Here is a 14,950-nt window from a genome sequence, read left to right as displayed (position 1 = left end):
TTTTTTTGTTACATGGCTGAATATTTCTTTATATGGTTCTTTCTTTTAAAGGAAGTGTTCATCCTCTGGGTATATTCGGTACAAGATATTGACAATGGTTTTGCAGAAAGCTGTGGTAATAACATTTTAATTTGCTCTTAGGGGGACAGCAGCAGCTGGTCAGACAGAGGTGAGGATTGGGACTTATACATCAAGCCATAATTGAATTTAAATATAGAGCAATATATTTTCTTTGAGAGACAGTAGAAATGGTAGTCAAGCATAACGTAATGCAAGTTACTATAGTGAGATGTGATTTTAAAAGACAGCACTGATCAATAAGAGGGAAAAACTGAACTAGCACTGAAAAAAATCTGTTTTCTGTAAAGAAAATATAATCCTACACACCATACAGAAGCAAACCTCGCCTCAAGAGTAACTTCTTTGTGGAAATGGCTTCATCCTGTATCCATGGAGCTCCATATACATCCAACATAATTTTAACAAAGGTGAAGCTTCAGTATTACATGGTGATTTTTCTGCTTAAAAATTCTCAGATCTTAGAAAATTATGTAATCAACCAAAACTAAACACAGAAGTATAAATTTCTGACAAGCAGCCTCAACTTTAATTCAAAACAAGAACTTTATTTTGAATGATGACATTTTATTTCTGACAAATCTGAAGTAAGCGCAACTCATTCTACTCATAAATAAAAAAATATATGTATTCCACATTTCACCAGGGCAAAGTTTTAATCATTTATGCAGAGAAAATTTTAGTATTTTCCCTCCAAAGCAACAACTTGTTAAACACCAGCCCAAAATTATTTTTACTCCTTGCAGTTTTACATTTATGATTCAAAGTTCCAGGCTGATATTAACAAAGCTAAAGCATAGAATGATGGTGAGTTTTTTTAGACTGAAAATCTCAAAATATTTTGCTTCTTATCAAAATGCCAGTGGCAACATGACTTTAATCATATGAATTGTTTCATTGTTGTAATGCCAACAAACTATTTATTCTAGAAATTACTAAGAGCATAAATAATTTCCATCACAGCATTTAAAAAAAACATGCAAGTAAAAACAGATCTTTTTTTAAAATTAATATTGCTTTTAATTTTTAGCATCTTTTAAAGATTACTGTCTCACTTTATGTAAGAGAGAACTTCTTGGTTAAATGTTAATTTTCCAGCTACATGCATAATTTTCAGCTAAAACTCTTTACTGTGAAAATCACACAGTATATCCCTCTGATGCATGAATTATGATCCTTTGTGTCAGAATTTTTTTTCCATTTTTTAAAATTCTTTTCTTAAGGCATAAAAAAGGTAGGAACATTTTTTTGTAAAAATAATTTTTTTTTTTTTTATGTGATCAATTGTAATTTTGTCCAAATACAAAGTTGTTATTTGAAAAATACATCAGTAGTATTGTTCCTTAGGGGTTATCTGATGTCACAATATTTTTTTTACTTGCAAGAGTCGTCTACAGTAGAAGGAGGGACCGGGTCGGTTCTCATGCTTTTTTGTCTGTCGGCCATATTGTATTTAACAAAAATAATTTCTTGCATTTGCAGCTGATGACCAGTGGTTGATGGTATATTTTATGATGCATTAGTGTCCACTTCAGTGGTCTGTGTGCATTTATAACATAAAAATCCACAGGAAGCACAAGAAAATGGCTTTTAGATAGCTGTCCACTGTAGTGACCACTATGCATGAAAGGGATATATCCGTTGTTAGCATATTTTCTTTCCATATAAATTAAACTATAAAGATAATTAGACACAGACAGAGAGAAGAAAGACATGAAAATGTAACTACGTGTGCTGGGGAGGCATAATTTGAACAGGAGACGGCTGTTGCACAGGCAGGAAATGAGAGGAAGGCTAGTTCCTGAATTGGAAGTTTAAGACTCAGACCGGTATCAGAAATACGGGAGACCTATGCAGCATTTCTAAGGGTAACAGTAAGGTCATTGAGAGCAGCATTTCCTTTTCTGATCGTTGGGCAAGCTTGTCAGCACAAGTATCTCAATTCCCACATCCCTCCTGAAATCATTTCAATGGGTTGGATTCAAACTCTGAAATTCAGGCCGGAGCTGAATAAGACCTCCTGTTGCTGCGCCTGTTTATAAGTTCGGCTCCACTCTTATATACCGACTGCTTTGATTTTAGGTTTTTGGGCAGTTTCATCCGATGGAAGGAAGTGAAGTTGAAAAGGCGCAATATTACATCAAAACACAGGATAAAAATATGCTGAAGAAAGCAAGAAAGTCTGTGAAAGCCCCATGCACCCATACTACTGGGTCTTTTTGAGTCTGCTGTTTTGATTTAAAACAGACACACAATGCTGTAGTCATAACCCTGCTCTACCAAACCATTCTCATGTCAGTGCACTGGACGTGCAGGCTAGCCTAAGCTGTTCTGGACTGTGTAACATCCAGCCATCTTGTGAGTTCTCACTACTCAGCCTCATGGAGCATAAAGTCCAGTTCCAGAGCGCCAGATTACCGCCCCTAATCAATCTGATTAGCCTGAGAGGACGGACACCTTGGCTCACATCTGGTCTGCATGCTCTAACTTTACACAGTTTAGTTTGACAGCAAGAGAGGCAAAGCTTGCAGATCTACAGGAAATTGATTGCTCCATTACATTGGTGGCAACCTTGGTGAGATGTGTTCAGCTCTGCAAGATGAAGAGTTTGTACTGTGCAGCTGAATTAAAGTCTACCAAGAAAGGTCAAAGTAAATAAAGCGCATGAATTACCAATATTAGAGGAATTTCTGCATATTATATATTGTTAAAGTATGATAAAATATTCATGTAACTAATGAGAATTTGAAGAATAAGTCGAAAGTGAAGCATCTAGCTCAAAGATATTGACTGCAATGAAATTGAGTTGTATCAATGTGTTAATTTCTATGGTAATGTAACCCCCATAAACTATGCTGATCTGTCTGTATGTTTAATGTGTTTGTTAGTTCTTAGAATGTCCTGTAAAGGGCACTGGACCCACATTTCTCCTGTGTCGGTACGAGAAGAAGAAAAAAGAAATGGCAGACTATGCAGACTAAGCACATTTCAGCAGAAGTAGAGAAGTTACTACGCATAAGTGCTGCTGTGATATGAAAGAAATCAGTTTATTTTGAACTGGATAATGTACATTCTGTTCTGAGAGTTCTCCGGTGAGTCTGTTGTTTTATTTTCAGCTGCTTACTTACGCAGAATGGCTACCTAGCTGGAGCTAAACGTTGCTCAGTTTTTTTCGAACTGGGAAAAAAAACACAACCAGAGTATAAAGTGTCGCTCTGTAAGTAGCATAACTCTGTGAAATGAGACTGTTTACGATGAAGTGATGTTTATTAAGTCATTTCTTTATTACGGAGCCTTTTTGGTTTATTTTAAACGCTAATTTGATTTTCACTGAGAAGTAATTGAAAGATTTCTATGATTTCCGTATACCTGCATGATCGGTTAACGCTCTGCATGCAGGTTGGTTTTTTTTGGGACGACCGATACCTGAACGAGCCAGTGGTTCCAGAAGCAGGAGGGTTCCGCCGCCATCTTTGACTCGGACTGAAGCCTGGAAAGACGGAGGGCCTGGTGCTGCTGGAGCTGGATGTTTTGTGTGGACAACAGATAAGCTTATTGAACGAAAATCTTTTTTTTTTATTCCACAAACTATTTGTTCATGAACATTTTCATAACAGACAACTTATGTGCACATTGACTGAACTGACTGACTGAACTGTTATATTGAAGGACTAACTGGAATATGTAATTTCTTTTGTTGAAATAAGCTTTAAAGCTACTGTTTAAAAAAAACTACCCTCAATTTTCTATATATTAATTTGATATTTTTATATAAGGGTGCACAATTTAAGTTTTATACCTTAATTTTATTAAGGTAATTAGTGTTACCTGGATTATTATTTTTTTTGTGGGGAAAGAAAAATAAACTTGAGTTGTTAAAACCTTTATGCTTATCATCCTCCTGTGTGACCCTAGAACAAAAGTAACTTTCCTACTGAATTTATTGCTAATTAAATTAAGTAGTGGTTACAGTAACATGCCCCAACACCTGCTTTTAAAGACATGTAAGCCATCATCTGATGAGGTTGAAAAACTTGGCCAAATATAACAGACAAGCAGTTCCGTTTATGTTCTCTGCACGAATTCCAGTTTAATAGGCACTCAAGTCATTCTAGGTCTCCTCTTTTAAATAGGTGTCACTAAAAAATGACATCTTGATTTGGAGTCAAGATGCTTTGTGAGAGCTGATTAACACATTGTAAAAAGTGATTTATTTTCACATTTCCAACATCATTTGTTGGGTGAAGGTCAGGCACCTCAACAGTTCTGGCCTCTACATGTTCCTGTAGAATATTGACCTTCAGCCTTGTGGTCTTAAGCGCCGTAGGGAGGGGACCTGTGACAGGAGATCCATGCTTGAAGGTCACTGCTGTGGACAGAGAAGATAGTTTAATATTCAATTTAAGCATTCATGTGTGTTCTTAGTCCACAGGACAGTTAGGATTGTGTAGCATGACACATCAGTCACACAAATTAGATTTATTATTTCTGTGGCTCAATTTAGTTAAAACAGGCACTTTGCTCAATTTAATGATGATTGTATCAAGGTAAGGCCCCTTTTCACAGTGGATTTAGGCCACCCTATGATCTCCAGAGCCACCCAGACCATAGAAACATCCCTGGATTGCAAAACATTTGGAAAAGGCCATTTCTTCTGGCGTGAAAGTGAGAAGAAATATAACCCTGCTCCACTTTTACTACTTAGAACATGCTACTTCACTTAAAATAATCTGTTTCTCAATCCACATGCAATACAGTCATATTAAATAAATTAAAAATGTTTTCCATTCTCAAATGTCAGATTCAAAGTGTTTTCTGTATTAAAATGGTTTTTATTATTATTATTCTGATGTAATATTCTAATCTTTAATCCTTTAAGTAAAAAAAAAACTATTATAATTAACTATAATAAAGGCTTAAAATCATTGTTTTACTCTATATTAAAGTATTTCACTGAGTGAAATAAATTAACTGCTCTAATTTACTTAATATGAGTGTGTATCTGCAGAAGGATGTTCCAAATAAACTGCAATATGTCATTGTACAATATGGGAACTTTCTGCAAAGAAAACTTAAGCAGTATTTTAACCAGTTTGTCACCAGCAGCACAGAATGCACGTACTTGACACATTTTCAGCATTTTTATTGAGTTTCAGAAAAGATAAAACTACATAAACACAGCATAGAACAACTGAAGCAAAACTTAGACATGTTCTGTGATTTTCTGATGTCAAAAACTACCTACATTTTTCCTACTTGTTATTCCTCATTTGTAAATTAGCTATGAGAGTTTGATTTTTTTTCTTTGCTATTTCTTCACCTTGCATCAAGTTTAAAATTATTAATTACATAAATGTTCAGTATGTAGAAAGGTCAGCGATGAAAGACAAAAACTTATTTGTCAAATGAATTCCCTCTTTCTGCGTCATATCTTGGGTGCCTCTGTACTTTCATTGAATGTATCATCCTTCCTGACATTATTACCACAGGGGTCACTCAAAATGCAGTTATGCAAATACTCAAAACAGAAGTCTATTACAAGTGAAACAACATATGCTGTTTCAAATTTGGCTACCCAGAACTTCCTAGTGACAGATGGTCCTGCCTAGAGGATGGTATTTGTTAACAAAGATTTTTCTTCCTTTTTACTTCACACCACTAAGATATCTCTGTTTACGATTACATACAGTACACACTCACTGTATGTTTCCTCATCTGTACACACAATCAGATAAAACATTCTCAACTGCTGCTATTCATTCCTCCTCCCTCCTCTGCCTTCCTCTCATCTGACCCTTAAATAATGAAAACAAGATGTTCCTATGCTCTTAAAACAGAGGGCAGTAGCAATTCAACCAGAATCACGAGTCACTTTCTTTTCACAGCCCTTAAGTCTCATAACCTTTTTAAATATGTGATTCAAAAATGCACTGATAGAGTGTTGGCACACACATAGTCCTCTCTGAAAGAAGAAGGCGAAGTGGCATCTGAGTTTGTGGACCTCCGATGGTCCAAGATGGCCCCTTGAATGGAACATGAGAAAACAAGCAGTTTCTGTGCCGTTGGGCATGTGTGTGTGTACATACAGTAAGCATCTGAGTATGGAGTTTCCACTGGCAGAGGTGAATATTGCTACCAGACTCTGCACCTGACCTTCATTTTTCAATTTGTAAACCAATCTTCGTACAATTGGGCACCAAATTTGAGCATAAACACACAAGATATTCATCTTGTTTACATCAAAGGCCCTAAACATCAGTATGCCTGCCTTGCTTTGACTTCCCTACTTAAGTCCCCATCAGCAGTATCCCACCCAGGCAAAAAATCTGCCTTGGTAACTGCTACTGCTTCTTTTCCTGCCAGACATTAGTCCTAATCAAGGTCAATTCCTCTCTTTTTTAACTTTATTTAGATTGAAGCCAGTCATTGCTTGTCTCTGTAGTAAGGGTGTAATGACGATAAATAGCACACATTTGAGGATGTGGCGAACGTCCCAGACACAACAGTTTGTACATGCCAAAGCCAGAGTGGTAAGTTTTAGATGACTGGATCTTCTGTTTGGGCCTGTCAGTCTTGAACACAAAAGTACAGTTTAAAAAGACATGTAGCTTTGAAATGTTAGCAATTAAATACAAAACAAAGTTTACTGTATTATGCGGTTCTTATGTGCTTAGTAATCTCAGTGGCTCTTGGATCGAATGAATGAATAAAAATAGCTGCATTAATATCGACAGAGAATATTTCACTTTTAATGTTCTTCTCACATTGTGCAGAACAAAGAGCACTGTTCCTTTCATATAATTCACTTTACCAGAGGTTCCCTCAAGAGAACCTCTACCACCATGTGAGAACACTCTGTGCCTTATGGAGCAAGCCTGGGTTCGTAATTAAAGCCAAAATCCCTGACTGACAGGCGTGTGTAGCTGAAACCACAGTCACACTTAACACTGCTGCCCAGAGATGTTGAGTAGAGAGGAAATACTGTGTTCTCCTTCCATGTGTGATTACCATGAGGTTTTATTTATGGTAGCTTTAGCTTTTGCTATTCTTTGACAAGTATTCATTTTTTTGTAGCACTACTTTAGTAAATCTTTAATTCAAAACTTCTGTTTTTCAAGCGTTAGTTCATCTTAAATAGTTTAACAATCCACATCATGTAATTTAAAAAAGGGAGATTTTGAGCCAGCATCATCTGAAAGAGAAGACATATCACAAGCAATAACGGCACAACACAATGGCAGAAATGATGCAAAATAAAAAAATGTTTTAACATCTAAAAGTACCCACTATACACAATTTCAAAAATAAATCATTTCATTATTTCCATTAATGAACTTATATGTCCTCAGTAACAGCTCATAAATTAACAAGATTGAGATTCATATGGAACACACCATTTTGATTTTTGCTTTTTGTCAGCAAATTTATAAGAAAACCCCAGAACATTCTATGTTCTGTTTTCTTTAGTTTGTCATTCAACAAACTAAAGAAACAGTCATTTTTGTCTTTTTAAAAAAAATAAAACTCTGGAAAGTGTTGCATGCATATTTGTTGTAATATTTAAAGCACATGGTGGAGACCAAATAAACAAGCCAAACTTGTCAGGCCTGAAGCTACAGTTTAAAGCAGAGTTACGTTTTAAAACATCCCAGGCTTTTAGTATATCACAGAAAACTGTTCTGTCCATCATGAGAAAATGGAAAGAGTATGTCACAACTTCAAACTTACTGACATGACTGTCCCCCTAAACACACAGGCCAGGTAAGGAGAGCATCAATCAACAATGCAGCCAAGAAGCTCATGGTAACTCTGGAAGACCTGCAGAGATCCACAACTCGGCTGGAAAGTCTGTTGACAGGAAACCATTACTCGTGCTCTATGGAAAATCTGAGCCTTACTGAAGAGTGGCCTGAAGAGGTCATAAGTAGTCCCCTTTGGAGTTTTCCTTAAACAATGAAGGGAATACAACAATTGTGAATGACGGACCACAGGTTAGAAGAAACAAAAAAATGAACTTTTTGGGATACATCAAAACCACTATAGGTGACTGAAAACAATCTCTGCACATCACCCAAACCACACAATTCCTAAATTGGTCACAAAAGACTCATTTCACCTTATAGCAAGAAAACAGAATGAAACATACAGCCAAAGCCACAATGAAATTATTTTTATGAAGAATTTTAATGAGAATCATCTCGTCAAAGTCCAAACTCGAGAATTTGTGGCATGGCTTGTTTTGCAAAGACAAATGGACTAAAACTTCAGATGTATGAAGACTTGCAGCTATAATTGCAGTGAAAGGCAGCTCGAGTATCTGTATGAAATAACACATACTTTGAATATAATTCAAAGTTATATGAACCCAAAATCATAACAATCATAAGACAATTATTGCTTGATCAATTTTTCTGCAGTTAGTACAAACATGCATGTCTGTGCATTCCTGTTTCCCTTTTGTAAGCCTTCAAACGTCCAAGGGCAAATGTGTAATGACTGTCTCTAAACATTTTGGGCTAACTGGTACTTTAGACCTTCCTTTGTATAATTCCTGTTCTCTTAAATGTATTTAGTATTAGTTTACATCCCTTCTGTGTTTTGGAAAATCATTTATCTCAATCAGCAGCCCATTAATCTTACCAAGCACTCATCCACATAGCTACTTTTGCGCTCAGGCTTGTAACTATAAAGCCACAGGGGTCCAGTGTAACTCAAGTCACTTGTATGAGCCTTGAGGATAAAGTAGACTCATGGAGTCTACTTTCATAAACACAGAAGAGCCCATTTGCACGGGCCAGGTCAGTTAGTAGCAATCTAAATACTGCAAGATGAAACTTCCCTAAAATGATGTTCTCTAAAACATTTATTCTTCAAAGTAGACAAATTTTGTGCTTACGCTTTTGATTAGTATAAGCAGCAATAAGATTTCAAATGAGAGGTGGTTGAGTGCAATGACCTGATTAAGTGATTAGAGTGAAAACTCACTGCATAGGAATTTTCTCCAAAAAGAAGTCTTGTCTTTCCACACAAGAAACAGTTTTGAGTAACTGAAAACTGACATTTTAAAAACATACCAGAATGAAGATTTTCAGAAGCTCAGTTGATAAGAGACATGCTTACAGTACAAGTTTATTCACCATTTATTATTATTACTATTGTTGTTGTTGTTGTTGTTTGTCTATTTTTTTTTACACCAGCTTCTACTTATTTTTCTTGTTTGTTTGTTTGTTTTGTTTCTTTTTGTTAGAAAACCATTTTGAGTTTTTATTTTAGGAGCAAAAGAAAAGTTGATCTTGCTTGTCTTAAAATAAAACGGACAATTCCTAAGAAGAGAAGAGGAGCATTTAGGGATTTTGAAATAGAACATTAGTCACACAGCAACTTCAGACAAAATATGCATTCCGTCTTTAAGGTTTTGCTACATATTGTTATATTTTGCACATCATTGCACAGTAATACTGCATCCCAATATTTTAGCCCTAATAAAACTGAGCATAAAAATATTCCTAAAATAGAATGTCACTAAGACACAACACTATCTAACAATATTAGAAACTGATTTTATCATAGAAAATAAAACAAGATTTAAAAAGCTGTCCATTGGCTTCTCTGCAAGTGTGTAATTATGTACATCTGATCTCGTCACAAACACACTCCGATTTCAGCACACACCGCCTTACTTTTGCTCTAGCTCTAAAATGGATCATTTCATATAAATAATTCCAAATGATTTTTTAGGGGTTTGTCCAAAACTAAACTAAAAGTTTAGCAAATTCTTTTCCACAAACCAGTCTCTGTACTCCCATCAACAAGTAGACAATAACAACCAACAACTAGGTAGACAGTGACATACAGCGCTAGACAAACCATAACATAACACCACCGCACAAGTGTCAACATAAAATGATATCCTCAGCAGGCATTGTTGTATAGGGCTGCTAGAACTGTGGGCATCAGGCGTTTCCCAAATCAAGCCCTGCTCCACCTCAATGTCCTACATCTACATCCCGAGGGCAGCAAGGTGAAGTGTCCTGTCAAAGTTTTTATGATATGATTCAATTCAATCTAATTACAAAATTATTTCTTTATCACAACATAAAATTAAATGTTTGAACTCATATTAAGCAATGTTCTTGAAAGACTTGTAGATGATGCTGGGTGTAGGCAGAAAGGCTGTTCATAATAGTCTTGTATTCCAATGGATCTTAGGAAGTCTCTTTCTGAAGGCGTTGTTGTTGTTTTAGTCTTATAAAGATTATGCAAAAATATAATGCTCTTTTTATATAAAATATAATTATCTTTTATAGGAAATATAAATGAATAAAAAAAGAAACGTACAAAACAATCAGTTTTTTTAATTTTAAAACTGAAAAGTGAAAATTACTCTAAGCTGTGAAAAATAATATTCTCTTAACAGTTTTAATAATGTTATCTATATAAAATAGAATTTTAATGGATTTTTAAATACATTGGTACCAGGAACCAGTCCATGGCTGATCTTAAAAATTGTATGCTTTATTCTATGATTGAGCACAAGATAATTAGAAATAACTAATTGCAATAAAACTTTCTTTCTATGGATTGGGGACAGATGCACACTGTTTTCATGCAATGCAAGATTTGAAAGGCTAATTTTACAGATTGGCCAAACGTCAACGTTGCAAAAAACACAGCTTTAATTCTTTCAAAAGTAGGTTATGCTAGCAATAAAAGTTAAGGTGGCTATATAATATGTAAGGTGCTGAATGGTACGTGGTGATGGAGCGTACACCAAAATGGTGAGAACTCTCAGAAAATTGCTGCTGTAGTATGTAATGAAAAAAAAAAAAATCAAGGGCATATTTAAAATAAAGAACAGCAATCCAGAACAAACATGAATGTAGACTTTAAGCTCTTTAATGGCCCTCATACCAATATTTGGCCTCAGCTGGAGTTATGAGTAATATTGTCTGCAGGCACCTAGTTCATTTAAGAGACGAGTAATAAATGGCTCAGGGAAGAAGGGGATTAGGAGGGCTGTCTGTAGTTAAGTTTTTATGGTGTACACACGTATATGTTTTTTGGTTTGTTTGTTTTTATCTTCGTGTTCCTGAAGGGAAAATAAAATCGTAAATAATAAAAATTAGCCATTATTTCATGATTGAGCATGAACACCACCTTCACTGAAAGCAAACAAGCCTGCAGCATGTAACCAAATCCAGATTTTTGGATGAAAAGTTTGAAGACATGAAAAAGTTAAAAGCTATGCATTCTTTCCCTGACTTTCTAATTGACCAATAGTTCTCTTCAACAATAGAAAAACACCCAACACATCTTAGCAGCTCCTTAGCAGTGACACATTTTTTAAAAAAAGCATTTCTTCTCTTTCCCCTCTCATATTCCCTAATCTCCTTTTTTTTTTTTTTTTTTTTTTTTTTTGAAGCAGTCCTCATGTTTATTCCAGTGGTGCCTGTCCTAACCTTGGGGAAAAGCCCATTTCCTCCAGGTTCCAAGTTCTCCCACTGAGGGACAAAGTGTGTCGTTAAGTTCAAGCAGCACCCCAGGCAATGTGGACTGGTGAGTAGAACTGAGGTGGACCAGATCTAGAGACAGGCAATACTAACCAGTGTGTGGGAGAAAATTGTGGGGTGACTGACCTCACAGGGAAATAAGAAAGGCTTGAGAAAATACACAACAAACAAGAGGCAGATCACAATCATCTTCAAGTCATGGTCCTTATAAAAATTGTCTGCATGACATGGAGAGGGCACATCATGGGTCAGTCGTTCAGCTTTAGGGGATAGTGGCTGTTTTCTGTTTAAGCTTTCTGCTTTAGGTTAGAAGAAATGACAATTGTAGATCATGAATCATTGATAATGCCAACATAAAATGAGTTTTGCAGTTCTTAGGAGGAAAAATATTTATTTATAAGAATGTTTTTGTTTCAGAAATACAAAAATGATTATGTACTAAATTGTTTGGTATTTCTGATAAGGTTAAGATAATTGTATCGCTGCTATCAAACTACAAAAATGGCCGAACGGAGTAAAGTGGAAAGGTCTGCAACCCGAAGTGGGGCGGGGCGTGAAATGTCTCATTCACATATAAGAAGACGGCACCAAAATGAGTTGCTCTAAAAAGCGCCTCAGAACAGGGATAAACAAGGAGTCTGTTGATATGCAATAAGGAGAAATTCAGACCAAAGCATTGCAGTTTTACTTTATATAAACTGTAAGTGAACGACTTACATATTTTGTTGTTTTTAAGATATCAAACAGGTATTCCACATTCCAACCAATCTTTACAAAAACCTATTTTTAAACCTATTTTAAAAAATATTTTTCTGAAACAAACAGAACAACAAAATATCATGGTGGTAAATCATATAGTCAACTGGTGATCCTTCATTACAGCCCTGTATGGATTTGTCTTCACATAGATAAGCAAATATTGAAAATGTCAGGCTTTCTCTAAATGTGGTCTAATTAATTGGCCCAGAATTCTTCCTCAGTCCTTACTGAGCATGCTCACAACTTATGTTCAGTTATGAAGTTAGTTCAGTTATGAACATTCTTCCAGAATGCCTTTTAGCCAGTTTGAACAAGGCTAAAGAAAAGTCAATTTATTTCAGGAGCATGTTACTTATTGCATTCATTCCTAATAAAGTCCAGCTAAACGATATATGACTTACTTGTTAAAATGTCAGAGATGTACCAGGAAATTGTGTGGTCCCCCAAATTTGTCTCAATTGAGCCTAATTTCCTCTGTAAGTGAGCAGCCACTGAGTGATCAGCCTCTCAGAAACTCCTATCTTTTTCAGACAAGTGAAATAACTATACTTGAGAGCTTCAAGAAGCAACAACACTCTTCAGTGTTGGTAGGTGTTACTAAGAGAAAACCATTCAAGGTTTGCCTTGTTTGGGGTTAATGAGATGTTTTTTAGAGAAGTCAGAGGAAGCATAGAAATGAAAGAGACATTTTTCCGGTAAATTTAATTTCTATGACATTTTGGCATATCTGCAATTCTTCCAGATGGTGTGAGACCAAGCAAGAGTGACACTTTTTAAGCAGATAAAATAAGTAATTTTGAACTATAAATGTCTGAATCAAATATTTTGATTGTTCTTCTATTGTCTATTATCTATCTTTTTTTCCTTTAAAGCAGATAGTTATTTTAGTTTGTTTTGTCATATTTTAAAAGGTGCCAGTCTCATTTTATCAGAATTAGATGTCTTATTGAAATAAAAATTATTTTAGTTACAAATCTGCCAGAACTATGAATAATTTTTGCCTCACTCTTGAAATAATTTCTAGTGTGCTGACATATTTTACACAACACAGACTCACAGCATGGAAAAACAGAAGACTCTCTGGACAATTGGAGAGGAAGGAAATGAGTTGTGAATTATTTTTTATTACAAACCATCAATACATGTTTTTCATAATACTGTAAATGTAGAGTCAAATATTGATGATGTGACAGGAAGTAGTGTCATATGAAAGACAAATTTGCAACCTTGTTTATTAAGAAGAAGGCATTACTTCTGACCAACTGATTAGCAAAGCAGATTCCATCAGACCCCGGACACAGAATTATGAGGAGGAAAGGGACTAAAAGACTATTTTTGCCTCAGGACAAGATTAGACGGCAGTCAAATGGATGTTCCGCTGCTTCTAATGAAGCTCCTGCCTTGTATTAGCCTTGGGTGAAGGAAACAGAAAGGAAGGGAAGGGCAGGAGGCTGCAGCATAGGGCCAAGAGGAGAGAGTTATCTCATGATAACTTAGTTAGCTGATAGACTCCAGGGAAACAAGAGGAGAGGGGTCAAGACCCCTACCAACGTCCCCCAAGTGACGAAAGCACATTGAAGTCAGCATTCCTGAGAAACTCAGAGACCTTCTTCCCCCGGAGAGATGGAGAGATGAGGGAAAAGCTGACGGGATGAGGGAAAAGAAAGCCTAAGAGAGAAAAGGAATGGCACGACTTTGCATGTTCTTTCCGTTTGTCTCCTTATTCAAAGCAGAAAAGACAGTGCCGCACATTTTTAAACACATCCCCATTTATCAGCACTAATGTATTCACGGGCATTTTCAATGACATGAACTCAAACTAACCTATTATTTTTTATGAAATGTTTTTATTAAATCCCCCAAATAGTCCAACTTCCCTACTTTTCCCCGCCTTCGTTTTGATCAGTCATTTCCAGCTCACTGGTTGCTGGCGCCTGCAGAAGTCTGAGGGGCAAGATGAATTCTTACAAGATGTTTGGCAGTGAGCCGTTTTTCTAACAATGTCAGGTTTATCACTTACATACACATGCAAAAGCAATTTGCATAATCCCTGCCTTTACTAAACTGCTTAAAAGGAATATGTGCACACAGCTGAATAGTTTGGCAGCCACGAGCTTCCGCTGAAAACCTTGAATGTAGGACACTGGTCATATTACACATACTCGTTACATTATTCATCAACTTTATTTTACATGCTCACTCAGTTGATATTGTACTTGAGGAGGCATGGGCTACTAAAAGTGACACTACACTTATAGAAGTGTATTGCAGTTTCTTGCAGCAAAAAAAAAGGCAGCACATTTGTCAGCTCATTGTTTACTTTTGGCTTTATGTACCAGGATTAAATTAAGGCCCAATAAAATAGGCCATAAGATGCAAAACGTAAAATCAGTGGCATGGTATTGTCAACAGGTGGCATTTTAGACATAAGAAGGCTGACTGAAACAAAAAAGTTGAGATTTGTCTTTACTGTGTTTTTTTATGAGTATGTTTTGCTTGTTCTTTTCTGACTTCAGTTATTGGATTTCATCACAGAACTTTTTTAACAACACAGTTGGCTGAAGATTTTCTCTGTAACTTCTTTTGGACAACTACATGTTGCA

At 35.9% G+C, this 14,950-nt stretch overlaps 1 long non-coding RNA gene across 1 annotated transcript; it reads left to right on the top strand.

Moving 5' to 3' along the window:
- Positions 1 to 3,020: 3,020 nt before the first annotated feature.
- Positions 3,021 to 3,802, top strand: LOC114146993 (uncharacterized). Its single transcript, XR_003596000.1, has 2 exons — positions 3,021 to 3,170; positions 3,478 to 3,802. It is a non-coding gene; the product is annotated as an uncharacterized LOC114146993 (long non-coding RNA).
- The last annotated feature ends 11,148 nt before the right edge of the window (positions 3,803 to 14,950 follow it).

The sequence above is a fragment of the Xiphophorus couchianus genome, chromosome 6, assembly GCF_001444195.1.
Source record: "Xiphophorus couchianus chromosome 6, X_couchianus-1.0, whole genome shotgun sequence".
NCBI lineage: Eukaryota > Metazoa > Chordata > Actinopteri > Cyprinodontiformes > Poeciliidae > Xiphophorus > Xiphophorus couchianus.
The sequence above is the reverse complement of the archived record's forward strand: the minus strand, read 5'-3'. Positions and strand labels throughout refer to the sequence as shown.